Source organism: Anarhichas minor, unplaced genomic scaffold (genome assembly GCF_050575085.1).
Source record: "Anarhichas minor isolate MPS153535 unplaced genomic scaffold, ASM5057508v1 ptg000020l, whole genome shotgun sequence".
Lineage (NCBI taxonomy): Eukaryota > Metazoa > Chordata > Actinopteri > Perciformes > Anarhichadidae > Anarhichas > Anarhichas minor.
In genome coordinates, this window is record NW_027466466.1 from 700902 (window position 1) to 717824 (window position 16923).

Consider the following 16923-nt stretch of genomic DNA (forward strand, 5'->3'; position numbering starts at 1 on the left):
TCATCAGTATTCCTGCTACAACTGCAACATGAAGACAAAATAACACTCCAAGCAACTCAGAGAAAAGATCATTGAGAAGTACAAGTCAGGAGATGGCTACAAAAAGATTTCCAACTCACTGGACATCCCACAGAGTTCAGTTCAGTCCATCATTAAGAAATGGAAGGAGTATGGCACTTGTTTAAATCTCCTAGAGCTGGCCGTCCTCACAAACTGAGTGACCGGGAAAGAAGAGGACTGATGAGGGAGGCCACCAAGACACCTAGGACCACTCTGAAGGAGTTCAAAGCTTCAGTGGCTCAGATGGGAGAGACTGTACATACAGCAACTGTTGCCCGGGTTCTTCACCAGTCTAAGCTGTATGGGAGAGTGGCAAAGAGAAAGCCACGCCCAAAGGCATTGTGGGAGACTCCAATGTCAATTGGAAGAAGGTTCTTTGGTCTGATGAGACAAAAATTGAGCTTTTTGGCCATCAGACTAGACGCTATGTTTGGTGAACACCAAACACTGCACATCACCACAAACACACCATCTCCACTGTGAAGCATGGTGGTGGCAGCATCATGCTCTGGGGATGCTTCTCAGCAGCAGGCCCTGGAAGGCTTGTAAAGGTAGAGGGGAACATGAATGCAGAAAAATATCCCCAAATCCAGAATGTGTGGCTGGACTTGAAGAGAGCAGTTCACGCCCGATCCCTGAGTAACCTGACAGAGCTTGAGCTGTTTTGAAGAAGAATAGAGAAACATCTTAGTGTCCAGATGTGCCAGCCTGAGTGAGACACATCCACACACACTCAGTGCTGTGATTGCAGCCAAAGGTGACTTTACTAAATACTGACCTGAAGGGGTGAATATTTATGCAAACACTTATTTTACACTATATTCAATTCAATTCAATTTATTTTTGTATAGCCCAAAATCACAAATTACAAATTTGCCTCAGAGGGCTTTACAATATGTACACATTTGACATCCTCTTGTCCCAGGACCCTCACATCGGAACAGGAAAAACTCCCCCAAAAAACCCCCTTTAACGGGAAGAAAAGAGGAAGAAACCTGTGGGAGAGCAATAGAGGAGGGATCCCTCTCCCAGGATGGACAGAAGTGCAATAGATGTCATGTGTAGAACAGGATAGTGAATTACAACACATTCAATGTAATTACAGAACCACGGCAGGAGGCAAGACCTGGTCCAGGTATAACCTGGATACACAGGAACCTGTGAGGCGAGAAAGCACAGAGACTCTGGTGAAGAAGCAGGTCAATAATGTGCATTAATGGTATCGGTAATATGAAATAGTAATGCGAGTAATAATAAAAGTGATATTAGCAGTTGGAGTCAGCAGGGCCATGGTAGGAGGAAGGACCAGGGTCCAGATGAAACCATGCTCCATGGAAACCTGTGAGGAGAGAAAGCACAAGGACTCCAGGGAAGAGACAAAGTCAGTACTGTGCATTAATGGTATCGGTAATAGGGTTAATAATGTTAATAATGAAGATCGTAGTAGGTGTCAGTAGGTGTATATATTTTTAATTAATTGACATTATTTTGTAGAAATCTGTTTTCACTTTGATATTAAAGAGGTTTTTTTTGCAAATTCTTGTCAAAAAAGCCAAATTATATTGAGTATGATTTAATGTATAAAAGCAACAAAAGGGTGAAACATCCAAGGGGGGTGAATACTTATGCAAGGCACTGTGTATATATATATATATATATATATATATATATATATATATATATATATATATATATATATATATATATATTATGCACTGACCTTTCCATATTCAAATCACAAATCAAAACTCACCTTTACAGAACTGCTTTTAATGTGTGACCAATGTGTGTTCTAGGTTTTTAGTGTTTAGCTTTTTTATGATGATTTTAATGTTTGTGTTTGTAAAGTGTCTTTGAGAATTTAGAAAAGCGCTCTATAAATACAATGTGTTATTATTCTTACCTTCACGTGGTCAGCACGTCTTACGGCGAGGGGTAGAGGGGCGTATCATCCATGTCTGCTCACTGCCATGTGTCAGCAGAAGGAGATAGGTCTCAGAGCTCACCTCTCCTAACTGCCTCTAGTGAGTGAGCTGCTCATTTAGAGGGAACGACAAAGTCTTATGTCGTTTGTGGTTTCCACTAATGAGAGCAGCCGGACATGCATCCAGGCTCCACACCCTTAATACTCAACACACCTCTTGACTCATCAGCATCTCCAGCTCCAGGAATAGCAGCAGTGGTTTTGTAACGTGTCGGGCCTCCCTGCTGCACTGCAGCACACCCACATGCTCTCAGTGCTGATCACCAAGCAGCCGGGAAGCTCTCTAGCATTGATCCCAATGCGGAAGCTCGTCTGCTCCGCTAGGATGTGTTTGATTTGCAGATAACTGATGTAGTGTGCTGTCAATAGTTAGCTGCGCTACCCATCTGGAGCTCATGTCTGAAGTGTGTGGGGCATTACACATGTAGATTAGACACACAGGTCTATGTCTGCAGCAGCTTCCCACACAGAGCTCTGAAACTGTAAATGGTACCCTTGTTACCGGATCGTTGACCGTGGCACAGCAGAGCCCCATTGTTCCACCTTTAACACACTGCGGTTTTATACTGACCAGAATGATGCATTGTGGGTGACAGAGTCACTCTCCTGAGACAGCACTGGGTTTGTGTGAACACTATATGTCCAACTAAAAGCGGTCTTTTTGAATGGGCCATTTGACCGAAACACACAAGCTAAAGATTCACTCCAAGTTTATCCTGAAAGAACTAGCAAGTGGACCATGAGTAAAGATCTGCACTTTTCCTTTGTCAGTGAGGCATTTTGGGGGCTAGCACTGTTGCTTGTGAGTCTGTGTATGGTATTAAGCGATCCACATATATGCATCATATACTAGTAGACGTATGATGTATATATTAGTGTATGATGGGGGGCATAGGCCGCTTGAGAGTGACAATATCACCTCTGATAGCAGATAAGGGAAGATTTGTTTTTTCAGTCTGTGTAAACACACATGAATGGGTCTACAATTATTGGCCAGTTGTAGGCCAAAACAATGCATTTCTTCACTGTAATCTCTTCCACATGAACCTAATTGGGTAAAAGTTAATATATTTAGTCAGATACTAAATAGATCATAGTAAACTCTCTATTACTGTCAAATATTTTCCAAAGCAAACCATAGTGTTGTGTGCTAGCAGTGAACATGCATATGTCTTGTTTTATTTCTGTTAGTTGTTGCATGCAAATGCAGTTTAAGGGGCAGATTACACGGAGACACAGCGCTACACGTGACACAAACGATGAAGGGTAGAAAGTTGGATCGTGCATTTGATCATCGTAAATAACTACAACTAGTGAACACAAAGGGTTACGCTTGTAGAGTTCCGGCATGGTTTGAGATTCCAGCTGTGTGTAACGCCTCTTTTATATGTCACTGTTCCCGAAAAGACGACAGTGTATCCTCGTTTATAACTCCTCTGGCAAGCCTCCTCGCTCCTCGAGATGCATTTCAAGAACTGGGATGTCCTTCAACATGGAGCGCTGAGAGTCACAAGCAGGAGGCTCGAGGAGACACTAAATTGAGAAATGAGAAAGGCCCCCGGTCTCTTCCACACCGCTTATCACATGTCATCTCTCATGCCACTCAATTGACTTTCCACTCAGTCTGTAATGACTTGGATGATCCAGTGCCATGCAGATGAGTAGGAGTCTTTGGTGACTGCTGTGTCTTCCTGTGAGGCCTTCTGATGGCTGATGAGGCGCGTACACACAGTAAGGTAGTCCAGCTCTGATCATGATGCACCCTCTGAAATACTAGCTGGAGCTCTGGAGGGTTTCCCATCCAATCCAGTTTAATCTCCCATTCATAAATCCTGCGGAAATCATTGCCAAATCTAATGGGATTGTATTGTGTTGGTTTTTATACGTAGGCAGAGCTAAACGTAATCTCTCACCTTCACTTGTTCTAATATTCTCTTACTATTAGTGTTTAGGGTTAAGATAGTAATGATTCCTTTACTTTAGTGTACAGCTGAACAACACAGTTTTACATGCATGGGCAACTCAAAGGAAGAGTTTGGGAAATTCACACATTTGCTTTATTGGTACTTCGAACTGTTAATGCATGGTACTGGCACAGATTTGGGAAAAAGAGAACGCTGGCATTGGATTGGGAATGGATGACAGCAGTTACCCTGTGTCTGAGTATCAGATAGAGTCAATATATATCTGTTATATCTTTTGCTACTTCAATGGTCTGCTGCCTTCTGGAGAATTGAACTGGGTCAGTAGTTACTCTGTAGAGCTCTATTTGGAGTTGGAGTTGGGCCATATTAAGCCCGTTGTTGTTGCACTGATTTCCAGTGAGTCTTTCACGAAACATGGCTGTGACTGAATGACAATGAAGCCGTCCTTAGTGGTTGTTGTCTGATCGATTGGTGCTGAACGTTCATTCATAAATCATATTTGGGAACGAGGCCAAACACCGTATGTACAGTTTGTGCTCCCTGATCATCTAATAAGAGAGTTATTTTATCGTCCCATGTTCTTATGTTTTTATTTGAATGCTGTAAGGGGAGGCGGCCTTCATCTGACGCCTTCAAACTCTTTCAAATGGTGTCGGACAGCTGTTCAGCCTGTCTTTACAGCTCATTGCTTAGCAAAGATCTCCAGTTTCAGTAGAATTACATTTTCACATTAAATACCGTCAGCAGGACTCTCCCTCCACATCTTTGTCACCGGTTGATGGGCTGAAGGTTGCTGGTTTGTTTAGAACATATTGGCCAACACAAGTATCAGAAGATATAACTTTAGATCCTGCAACTGCATTTAAAATCAAAACTTTATCCTGAGCGGCTTTACACTGGCACTGACATATAATCACCTTATGAAGTTGTTGTACAGTGAAACAATCTCCAGTCCTGGTTTTTAGAGTGTGTATATTGTTCCTTTTTAATTTGTGTCTGTTGTACTTTGTACATTGATTACATAATGTTATTGACTGTGAGCCATCAAAGCCAACCCCAACCAGCCAACAGCAGGACATCATCCTGGTCTCTTTTACTCACTGATTTCCCAGAAGTGATAGCTCTGAGCTGGAGCTTCAATAGAGAGAGAGAGAGTCCCCTTAACCAACATACTGCTCGATGGTTGTTCCAAACCATATAATTTTCACAATAAAAGTAGAAATAAAAAGGGAAAATGAAGACAGTAAAACAATAGTTGCAGCCCTATTTCACATATGCCACATATGGTGTCATCTAGTAACCAGTGACAATAAATAATCCATCATTTTGCATGTTGCAGTTTTACGAGTTAGGAAAGATGGAGTCAAATGGCTCCATCAGCCATATTCCGGAGAGGAGGTGTGAGGGGAAACAGAGAAATACAAGCAGTCAAACATCAGGCTGAAGTGAGTTTGATAATCATCAGCAGGACACAGTGTACCCACTTGATGGTCTGCATTTCGTTAAAGTTAGCTTTGAGTTGGATATTGATCAGTTGGAATCTGGAATCAATTTTTTTACCTTACCATAAATATGGTTATCACAGAGATACCTTACAAAACCAAGATGTTATTTGAATTGCCCACCACTACTTTGGCTTATGATGAGGCATATTGTAACTAATGGCTCATTTTTTGAATCGCATGTATTGTGGATATTCCCGTGGTCCTAGAGGATGGATCCTAGTATTTTGGTGACCTCATGACTTTTCTTAAATTGCATCAGCAGGCTAAAATTTCCGTTATTGTCAAAATTGTATTGGCATGAAATCAACTGAGCACATTCAAGGTCCTGAGAGGATGAACCCTTTCTGGTTGGGACATTCAATAAGTTCCCCTCTTACACCGTCCTCAGGGCAAAATGTCATCTGTTCACACAACGTTTCCATTATCTAACAGGCAGATTACCATGGAATATGCTTTACACAAGAAGATAAACCCTTTCAATGCTAATTGCCCTTTAGTGCCATCCTGTGGAAAAAGGTCTCTGAGCCTCTAGGAATACTAAAACATCCCATATATTCATAGTGAGAGTTGTTATTATCACTGCAGCCTTTATCAGGATTCTTGGTGAGGCTAATAGAACGATAATGATACTTTGATGAACATTAAGAGCAGTAGAAATGGATGAAATCCCGTGTCTCTCACATTACATCATCAGCCCAAATGTCTGACTGCCCAACCAAAGCAAACATGTCCCACTTCGCAGTGCCACCTCATCCTCAGAGCTCTCCAGCTTTTGATCTTCTGGGTTTCTCCTCGTCTGACAGGCCTATGACTCCGAGTCGACTTCATCAAGTATCATTATCGTCCTCTCTGTCTCTCCCTGTGAGCTTTCTCCTCTGATATATCTAGTCTGACGAGCTGAAAAAAGGGTCGGTGAATCCTCGTGTCCACTACTGTGTCCTGAATGTCTCTGAAAGCACATTTAAAGCATTTATAAGACGTTTACCTACAAGGGATATTAAGGTCTGTTTTGTTAAGCCAGGAAGTTGACCCACATCAGAGATGAGTTATCACCAAAAGGCATGGGATAACTGCCATAAGTACGTAGCTACATTCAAGCCATTCAAAACCCAATAATAAGTGAAAGTGAATGTTTCCACAGATGTCAGTGAATAACTTTTCAAATTCAAACAATCCAATCAAGCTAACAGATACATAATTGGCACTATATCTCCAGCTTAAACAGTTGTTAGTCCTATCATATTAGCAATCAGCTGCTTCCTAAAACATTCAGAGCAGTGTTACATTCATTCAGAATGTGTTTGTGTCCAGCTGACAAAGCTAAGACCAATATTCTCTCTCCCTTTAGCTCTGGTGTTGTCCCCAACAGCTCTGTAGAAAAGGGCCTTGGTATTTAAGGCCTTTACACACCGTGGACGTGACAAATACGTAATACGAAAATGCTAAATACTTGCGCTCTCTTTGTCAAGATTAAAAGGAATAATAAAGTTGGCCTTCGGACAACTTCCTGTAGCTGTTTCATAAATATAGGCACAGCTCAACGTGTTCTGCGTACTGTGATTGGTCGATGACTTTATTGGAGATGCGAAAGCCTAGAAATATCAAACTTCATATCAATATCAAGCCTAAGCCCTTTTTCTGCCACACAATATTTGCATTCTCTGCAAAAGCACTCATGAAAAAATACAACAGTTTGAAAACATATATTGATGTGGGAGTTAATCACACAAGAAACAAACCTGTGTAAAGGCATTTAGTCTTCCAGCAACAAGGTAACTTTGTAGGCATACAGTAGGTTTGTCAGTGTCTTTCTTCCTATGGGGGCTAATGAGAGGAGGTTAGACTCTTGTAGTCTGAGTAGCACTGACACATTGGCTGAAATGCAGTCTGTGAACCCACCTGCTAGCATCTGACTATGATTTAGATTTTAATTTTAATTTTAAAATGAGCTTGTAAACTGGCTACTTGTAAAACAATCGTCGTACACGTCGTCTCTCAACTCCAACTCCGGTCTCACATCTCAAGTTGCTAATCGGACTGTAGACAATGAGCAGCGCTAAGAAAAGTAAGTGTTGGCCAGGATATCTGGATACACCTGAACCCCAGAAATATAACCCCTAGGCCCCAGAGGCTCACCTGACGTCAGACAGCTGACGGGTTCCAAGATTGGCACCTACCTTAATAATTACTGCTGATTGATGTTCATGAGAACCCTATCAAATAAACCTTCTAGCAGTTTTGTGCTGTGGCCAGTGAAAGCATGACTTAGCACCCAGAGGACGTGTTAGACAGTCGCTGAACTAAGAGATACCAGACTGCATTTTGGCAGGTTCTTGCACAAATATCACTCCTGGGCCTTTCCAGGCATTATGTGGCTGCTCTTTAATGCCAGAACAGAATGCAAACTCCCACTGCTTCAGATATTTGTTACCGTCCTGTGAGTACACAGTGTGCTATTGACCGTCCGATCAATATGATATGGTTTTAATCATATTGTATGTTCTTTTGGATCATATCTCATTAGGAGCATTGGCAGAAAAAGGCAGCTAATGACTGGGTCATTATAACGTCTCTGCATGCTGCCGTCTCACTCCCAGTGAGTCTTACTCCCCGGGCATGCCAGCAGGAAGGAGCTCCTCTTCATGTGTGCATGATTGATTTTTCTCAAAGAACAGCTTTGTTCATCTTTCGGTGTTCAATTCCCTGGGTGGCAATGTTGGTTCTAATATAAAACCAAATGAAGCAGTGCAGAGCCAGTAGCATCTCTTCACTTAGTGTGCTCCCACTGGAGCCAACTACAGTAAATAGTGTGTGCAGTGTGAGACCATACTGAAGGTCACTAGTGTGGTGTGTTGGGTTGCATTGGGCACCGACCTAACTGTGTTTGATGAACACAAGGCGATGACAAGGTGCTCGTTTTTAATTTGAGTTCCAAAGCACTGGATATGACTTCACATTATCTGATTAAGTAATCCGTTTCATCTTTATTTTATCAGGCTGTCTCACTGAGATTAAGAGACCGGAGAACAAGAACAAGAAACAGAAACAACACAACTATACAACTAACAGGAACTAAAAACAACTACAATAATTACAGAAAAACATCCGATAATAAAGCCTTATAATCTCTCGTCTCTAGTGTGAGGGCAGTTTGCAGAGCATTCCATTTAAAAGCTGCATAGCTATTACGTACATGAGGTATATCTAAGGTTAAGTAGTGATTGGAATGTGTGCTGTTTTATAAATGAATAACATTTATATGAGTTTAACATTAGAACCTGACCTGACCAATTTCTATTCTTCTTTTGTGAGAGTGACTTCTGGGAAAAACAACAGCCTCAACAAAGTCAACAGTCTTTCTGGAGCAGTGCTTTTGCCTCTCTGCCTATTTTTACTAACTGGGTTGGAACTAAACCTTTAAGTAACACGGTTGTCTCAGCCGACTTGAATTTGGGTCATATCACCCTTCAGATGAAGAAAGGTTCTACTAAAGAGCTGACGATTGAAAGTCTCTTTAACCTGTGCCTCTTTGACCAATCCCGTTCTCCCAAATCCAAAGTGATTACAGCTTTGACATTATATATGCAGCCCTCAGTTGTGGTTGGCTTTATGGAGTGCAGTTAATTTGTATCTGTATATTTGTAAAGGCTTTTCTATCCCTGATACATGTGATGTGGTTGCCTGTGCAGCGGTGGTCTCTCGGGGAAGAGTTTATGAGATTACAATGTGTTGAATGTTTCATGCAAAATTGAATGAGGGATGCTTTTCTGCTCGCAGCGAGGAGACTGACTCAGAGAGGAAACGTGTTACCTACTAAAATAGGTCTGACTGGCTGCTAGGAGGACGTACCAGAGGGACATGATCGGGGCAACGCGCTAATCTTCAAACAACACCAAGCAAAGCCCAGGAACACAAGGCCCATTTCCACTGACTGTTACTAGTGTACCAGTGTAACTGACTGTTACACTGACTTTGAAATGCTTGGTTAGCATTGGCATAAGCTAGCAAATTATTATCCTCCAGTTAGCCTACTAGCGAAGTAGCATCATTATACATAATTCTTTATTCATATAGCACTTTTCAAAACAAATGCTACAAAGTGCTTCATAAGGCAAAAAACGGAGATCAATAAAGCAAAAGTAGAAACCTTTTAATAGTTCTGGTGCTGTGCTCGTTCCCTCAGCAACAGTTAGACTAATCTGAGCTTTGCAGGGACCACCATGGGGATGCATTTTAAAAAGTACATTTGTTTTTCAAAGCGTCATGCACCAAAAGGTGTCAAGCCCACATGGGCTTACAAAACATTACAGACATAACAAGCAGGAGCAATAACATAATGAGAGGGGAAGACTTAATACATTACACCATGCATGTCAGACAATGTCAAAGCAAATAGGAACACAATACATCTTCCACATTATAGCTATAAAACATAACTCAGGCCCATCTGAGGCACAGGCTGTCCCTTTAGACCAGGGTATTCAATTAAAGTTCAACGAGGTCCAGTCAGAGAGAATTTCCTCATGCAAAGGTCCGGAACATCCCGATAATGTTTAACTTGCGCTGTGGTTTAGTCCCATATATATTAAAGAAGCCTAGCATTTATATTAACGTCTGTATGTAGTCAACAACTGACAACTGTCATTTAAAATAAAGAAAAGTCAATTCAATAATATCTCAACAATATTTATCGTCAGATTTCAAATTGAACTGAATGAATTATAAATAATACATACTCTAATAATAAATAAATGATCTTCTCTTGCTTCAAGTAAAATAAGGACTGGATTTAAAAACATAAAATACACAACGGTAAGCTTCTTAAAAAATGTGCATCTTAAAATAAAGCACTTAATTTTAGAAAAATTGATATAACTGAATTGTCCTGCAGCTTTAAATTCAGTTCATTCAGGTGTGAAGTGAACCAAAAAAACACATTATATTCTTCATCTTCTAATGAGAGAAATGTTTGTGCATGGACTTAATCTGTGGTTATTAAACCACTTGTTTCAGCTCTATTCTCTTTCTTAACATCATTGTTGGACAGTGAATTCATGTGTTAGGATTCTGATCATATTGGGCTCTTAGGTTTATTTTCTGTGTTTTCATTTCAGATGTGAGTGGGTACGTTTGCTCAAAAGAGTTGTTCTTTGTCTCGTAGCGGTGCTTCATATTACCGCTTTAATCTCCACAGTCTCTGAACATGTGAGACGTACTGGTTTTAAACTGTCTGTGGGAAGAATTAACCTATAAGAGTTCATTCTTGTTTAAAGACTTTTCTCTTTTTAGTCATGTGAAATAACTTCTCTGACTCTCATATTTTTTCTGACTGCTAGGTCTCGCTAGTGTGTGTGTGTGTGTGTGTGTGGGGGGGGGGGGGGGGGGGTGTAAATCTCACTCGAGTCGAGGGCGACGCTTATCGGATTACAGATATTTTATTGGTCGAGCAGCATCACGTGATGTGATTTACAACGTATGCAATTGGTCGGTGTGTTTCCTGGACAGCTGAACAAGTGCCGTAAAGGCTAGAAAAGCTGTGCCGGCTAAAATACAGGCGCTCCGTCAACATTGGTTTTAGGTCCATGGTCCGGATACCATGGCATCTGGGTCCAGACCCGGACTGTGGCCCGCCTATTAGTGACCCCTGCTTTAGACTCGCGGTGCAACGGATCACAAACCTCACGGTTCGGATCGGATCAGCAAAGAAAAAGGGGGGGGGACAAATATAACTTTGCTTTCCATTTATTAATTAAAGAACTTCAAGAACAACCTTGGGCTATAGTCTTACATGAAAACCACAATATTTAAGAAATGTATTTTCAGAAAGATGAGAATATCTCCATTGTGTGGGAAAGGGTAGCGCTAGATTTGTGTCTGTGTGCCTCTCACAGAGGGGGCGTGTCTGCAGCACCAGACTTTGATGATTGCAGAGAGCTGATCCCAACCGATTACACCACTACTTTAGACCCTGTAGTATAAATAAGGAGATAGAGACTGCTTAGTGTTGGTGTTAGGGGAGGTGAACGCGTCGAATTAACACAGGACTTTCACCTAGTAGGCCACTGGTCATGTGCCATGTGAGACTAAAAGTCAAGTTGACTTATTTTTTCATTTTTGTACTTGACCATTTGTCGTGCAGAAGGTCCTCACTAGAAACATGATCTCAACAAGAAACAATACAGTTCCCTAAAACAACTGAAAGCGTTGCATTCAGAACAACCTGAAGCCACTCTTTTTGATTTCTCTCTCTGCTGCTGGTCTCATTCTGTTGTGCGGCTGGATTTGGAGCGGTTGTCACGTCCTGCTATTGAACCTCAGCGATGAATAGCGTTAGCCCGGAGCACATCTGTTCAGAGGGCTAATCCACAATGAGGCCGGTCCATTGCATAATGCTCCCACTGGGCAACCGCTTCAGCTGGCACGAACACGCCATGCAACAATGACGGTGTCGCTGGAGCTGGCCTGAGTGAGGCGCCGTGCCGAGCAGAGAGAGGGGTCTGCTAACGTGAGTCGAGCCGGTTCACGTTCGAGTGCCTCTGACTGTCTGTGGCGGAGCTGTTGGCCTCGTTTCAGAGGCCTCCCGCTGGCTTTTCCCCTTAATCTAACCCCCCTCTTTCTTATTTCAACTCCCCCTCATCTGTCCGTCTACTTACTTCCGTTTCAGTCACCCTTTGCTTTCTCCCGCTCGTCACCGTTTTCTTTTGTACCCATATTGTCACATCTGTGCTTTAGTCTGCTTTCTGTGCACCCCATGTCTGACCAGGTCACCTTGCTGTTTGTTGTGTTTTTTGATATTGTGAAGTCAAAGCACTAAGCCCTGCAATCTTACATAACGCACCAGATAGACTGACAGTACGATGGCCTGTCAATGTTAAGACCGTCCTAGACAAAGGGGCTGAAAGCAGGAAGCTGAGATTTAGCACCATTGTTACATTTCAGTACAAGCTGCACAGTGAACAGTTGAGATCCAGTGAAGGTGTGTGTACAGTGCATAGTACTCGTATACCGTGGTTGGTCTGCTTACCATACAAGCGATCATAACTCCTAATCAAGAGTGCGTATTTTGGGGAAAAATGTGTATTGCATGCAGCTGGTGTTGAAATTGAAGACCAGCTTATTGTGAACGTTGGCTGCAGCATCTTCTTATGGCGACTTCTTCACACAGCTCTTCAGGATTCGTTGTTGCACGTGTGCTGAGAGACAACTTCCTGTCAAACTGATTTTGGGTGCTGGTTGATTGATGGTGTACAGAACTTGTGTTCAATTAGAAAATTGTGAGACATGACTGACTGTTTTATTTTGACTGACTCAAAAATATCAATTCATTTGAAGGGTTGAAGTAAAGCTGTGCGTGGAGTTGAACTTTGATGAAGTTTGACATGCTCATGTGTGCAGTAGATCTGTATCGGTACTATCGTAGAGAATCCATACTGCAGGAAGCTGTAAGATGAAGAATTCTTCTGTGCTGGAGTATAAACTGCACTAAAAGGAGACCTGGTCTGCACACAGTTAAGAGTCAATGGTACCAATATGTTTTTTAGAAAAAACTAGGTGAACTTTTTATGGCATTAGTGACATAGCTAGCTGGAGAGCTAGCAGCTACAATAGTTCACCAACTAGCCAACTATGACAACTACTGTTACTACTGTAAAAAACCTACAAATTATCATTATGAAGAATATAAAAAGCCTAATATTTGAAAACGGATGCAAAACGTGTAAATAGCATCAAACATTTAAATACACAATGCCATGGTCTCTTGAAGGTGCAGTGAGTGAGGTCTGGCCTCCTGCTCCAGTTCTATCAGTTCTATCAGTTCTAACAAAAAAACCAGTTACAAACGAACAGCGGGGCAAGAATACGCAAAATTCAATCAAACTGCTGACACAGTAAGAAACAAGGAAAAAGACTCTCTGCCACCAGGAGACTACTTCTGTAGAAGGAGACTAGCAGCTGCTCGGGAAGATGGACCTTCATTTAATGGATGAATTCAGCCTGCACAAACCTCAGTGTCGGGGGTCTGATCCGCTAGATCAGCAATCTTTACGTTCCAGACCCAGCAGCAGCCCGCTGTGAGTCCCGGTGCTGGGTTTTGTGCAGGCTGAATTTGACTTATCTGCTAACCGCTAACTGAAAGTCCATCTCCCAAATCTGCCGCCAAAGTAGTGGCGGGGGGAATTAAAAAATATGTTGTTTTTTTCTTTCTCTGCCTTTTCGGATTTAATCCAATAAAAAGAATGTCCACAGACCAGCTCTACTCCTCGTCCTCTCTGTTGGACTGAGGACAGACAGGACATTACAGTAACTCACTATCGCCTCTCCAGGTGCTAAAGACGGGACGGGCCGGGGCTAGCTGGTTAGCGTGCTCATTTCACTAGATACCTCTGCAACACAACACATAGACGTCTTTAACTAACCTCATCACTGAAACCTCTTCATATTGTCTGGATAATGTTCTGGCTAGATATTACACAGCACACCTTTAAAGACAAAAATATAAATTAAGAAACGTCGTCTGAAAGTACTGTAAGTGAGTGCCAGTAAGCACACAGAGTAAAGGCTGTTATCTTCATTCCCTCCCAGTGGAGAATGTCTTTAAAATGCATCAACAGTGGTGTTTTCTGAAGCACTCCCCGGTGTTGATCCAGAGTGAGTGAGTGGCTGTACTCCACGGCCGGCTCCTGGCAGTGCTGATAACGTCAACATGTCTTGAAGGTTGCTTTTGATAAAGCCATGGGTCCGGCCCAGAGAATATAGCCTTCCACCCTCACTCTGAAGGAATGCAGAAAATGTTTGCTCAACCTCCTCGATGTTGCAACACTGGCAGGCAAGGAAAGACACAAGTGTGTCCAAGTCTGTGTTAGGCTGGGAGAGGGAGAGCTGTGGGAGTGCCTGTCCTAAAATAATCAAGGTTTTTATGGTGGAGTTTATGGGGTTTAATCATCCCGTCGTCTAAGTCGTGAACTTTTCTTTTGGAGCATCTTCTGGTTTCAGTTTTGTGTTTTATTGATTTTTGAGGCCAACACTCATATGGATATCTGCGAGTTAAAAAAAAGAAAAGAATTATGACCAAGATTAATACTCAGCAGGACATTTTGTGTAAAGAAATGTACTTGCCGGTGCTCTCTGGTGGACACATTTTGTAATGGAGACACTGTCTCAAACCTTTGACAAATACACAATACCTTTATATCTGCAATAACCTGATTTTGGCTTAAGATATATATATATATATATATATGAGAATAAATGATTAAAAAATCATTTATTTTCTTCTTTTTTTAAATCAGGAGACACAAATCAGAAGAAGAAAAGATCATTGTTCATTATTAACAGATATGTGAAGATGCATAGATGTCTGTAGATCTCTACAGGGAGATTTGTAATGGAGGGGCGTGTGCATCCGTGCAGACTGGGCGCTGATGGAGGGGCGTCACAGCAACATGAACATGTACTAAAGGCAGAGAGACAATCTTATTTAAAAAGAGACGGCAGCAAGATCAAACCATGTAATTGTGTGGTTGTGCTATTGGATAGAAGAGACCAGCTGATCAGAACAGCTGATATCATGATTGACAGCCCCAAACAATGACACCAAGGACATCAAGAGTGAGCATGAGTGAGAGGAGTGAATGGCAGATGTATGAGAAATAAACTGAAAGGCCTATGCGAGCAAAAGTATAGTCTTCCTGACTGAACTTACACTAGGGCTTCAAATGTATGTATGTGTGTATATATATATATATATATATATATATATATATATATATATATATATATATATATATATATATATATATATATATATATATATATATATATATATATATATATATATATATATATATATATATATATATATATATATATATATATATATATATTTATATTTATATATATATATATATATATATATTTATATATATATATATATATATTTATATATATATATATATATATATTTATATATATATATATATTTATATATATATATATATATATATATATTTATATATATATATATATATATATATATATATATATATTTATATATATATAGCTATCAGTCTAGTTCTGATTGTCTCTTAATTAAACCACGTGTTGATGTAAGTTGATGCATGTTTAACAGATTCAGTGCTTAGAAGAACATGATTGATTTGATGTGGCCAATTTGTTGATGTGTTTTTTAAAAGCAGGTATGACATGTGATACAATCCCTTGAATCATTGCGTATGCATCTTTAACTGCTGGTCAATAGGGAGACTGTATCATGATACAACCAACTGGAATTCGGAAAACAAAAGTAGACAATTTCTAGAATTTGTTTCTTTTTTTTGCCATGTTGCTTCCTCTTGGATGCACGCTTACAGTGTTACATCTGGTCACTTTTATAGAGGTTGACTCCCAGAAACACTCTGAACATGTCGAAATAAGAAGAGGGTCAGAAGTGATGATTGAGAGATTGTTTTTATATGAGTCGATGCATTGTTTTAATGTTGTTCTTTTAGAAAATCCTACTCATTGTGCCTTTTAAGGAGGTTTTTGGTACTCGGCTGTAAATGGTAGACACCAGTGTTGTACTTGAGATCGGTTTTGGTCTCAAGACCGATTTTTGAAGGTCTGGATGTGGTCTCGGCATCAACCCCTTTTTTACTGCAACCTGCAAAGACCACAACTGTGGGAATATCACTAAACTGCCTGTATTGTCTCATTTATTTGTTGACATTACTGTGATTGCTCCAAGAAAACAAAGGAAAACACTACTATACACACATATAGAGTATGTGTCTAGGATTCCCGCTTGGGGTGCGAGAGGTCCCGGGTCCAAATCCCAAACAAGCCCCCATATGTTACAACCCAGCTCAAAGGTTGCAACATAAAGGGAGACAAGACAAGTGGTACAAGTAACAAATAGACATGTATTTAAAGAACACAAACTAAACAAACAAAACAAATACGCAGCCGTGTCAGTCAAAGGAGAGGAGCAGCAGCCATGTTCAGATGGTGGGTCTTTATAGCTGGGACCATACCAGGCCCAGGTGTGGCTCATTAGCTTCTGATCAACATCCTGAAAGACAAAAAAGACAGCAAACAGGACACAGACCTCTAGTGGAAGGGAGGGGTCGTCACAATGGGAATAAAAGAGGTGGATGAAGAGGAATCTGGATTTGCTTTCTCTGGGTGTCTTTATGGGAATGTGGATCAATTAGAGCAGTACCAGGGTGTTCTTGTTCCACATTTTATAGTCATTTTGTCACTCAGTGTGGGACTTGCACTGGTCTAGTTTTGGTCTTCACTCGGTTCCGCCTTGCCCTTGGTCTTGATCTTGACATGGTCTCAACCCCTCAAAGTCTTAGGGTTCATCCCAAGTCTCTTAATTGCATCCCCATTTCCCTCACTTGGGTCCTTTCCCTGCGTCTTATTCCCTCCCACCAGGGATGCATGGAGG

At 41.1% G+C, this 16923-nt stretch overlaps 1 protein-coding gene across 3 annotated transcripts in view; it reads left to right on the plus strand.

Moving 5' to 3' along the window:
• The window catches only part of prkcz (protein kinase C, zeta), a 128160-nt gene that overhangs the window by 30271 nt on the left and 80966 nt on the right, over window positions 1–16923 (plus strand). The gene's annotated exons all lie outside the window — the stretch shown is intronic.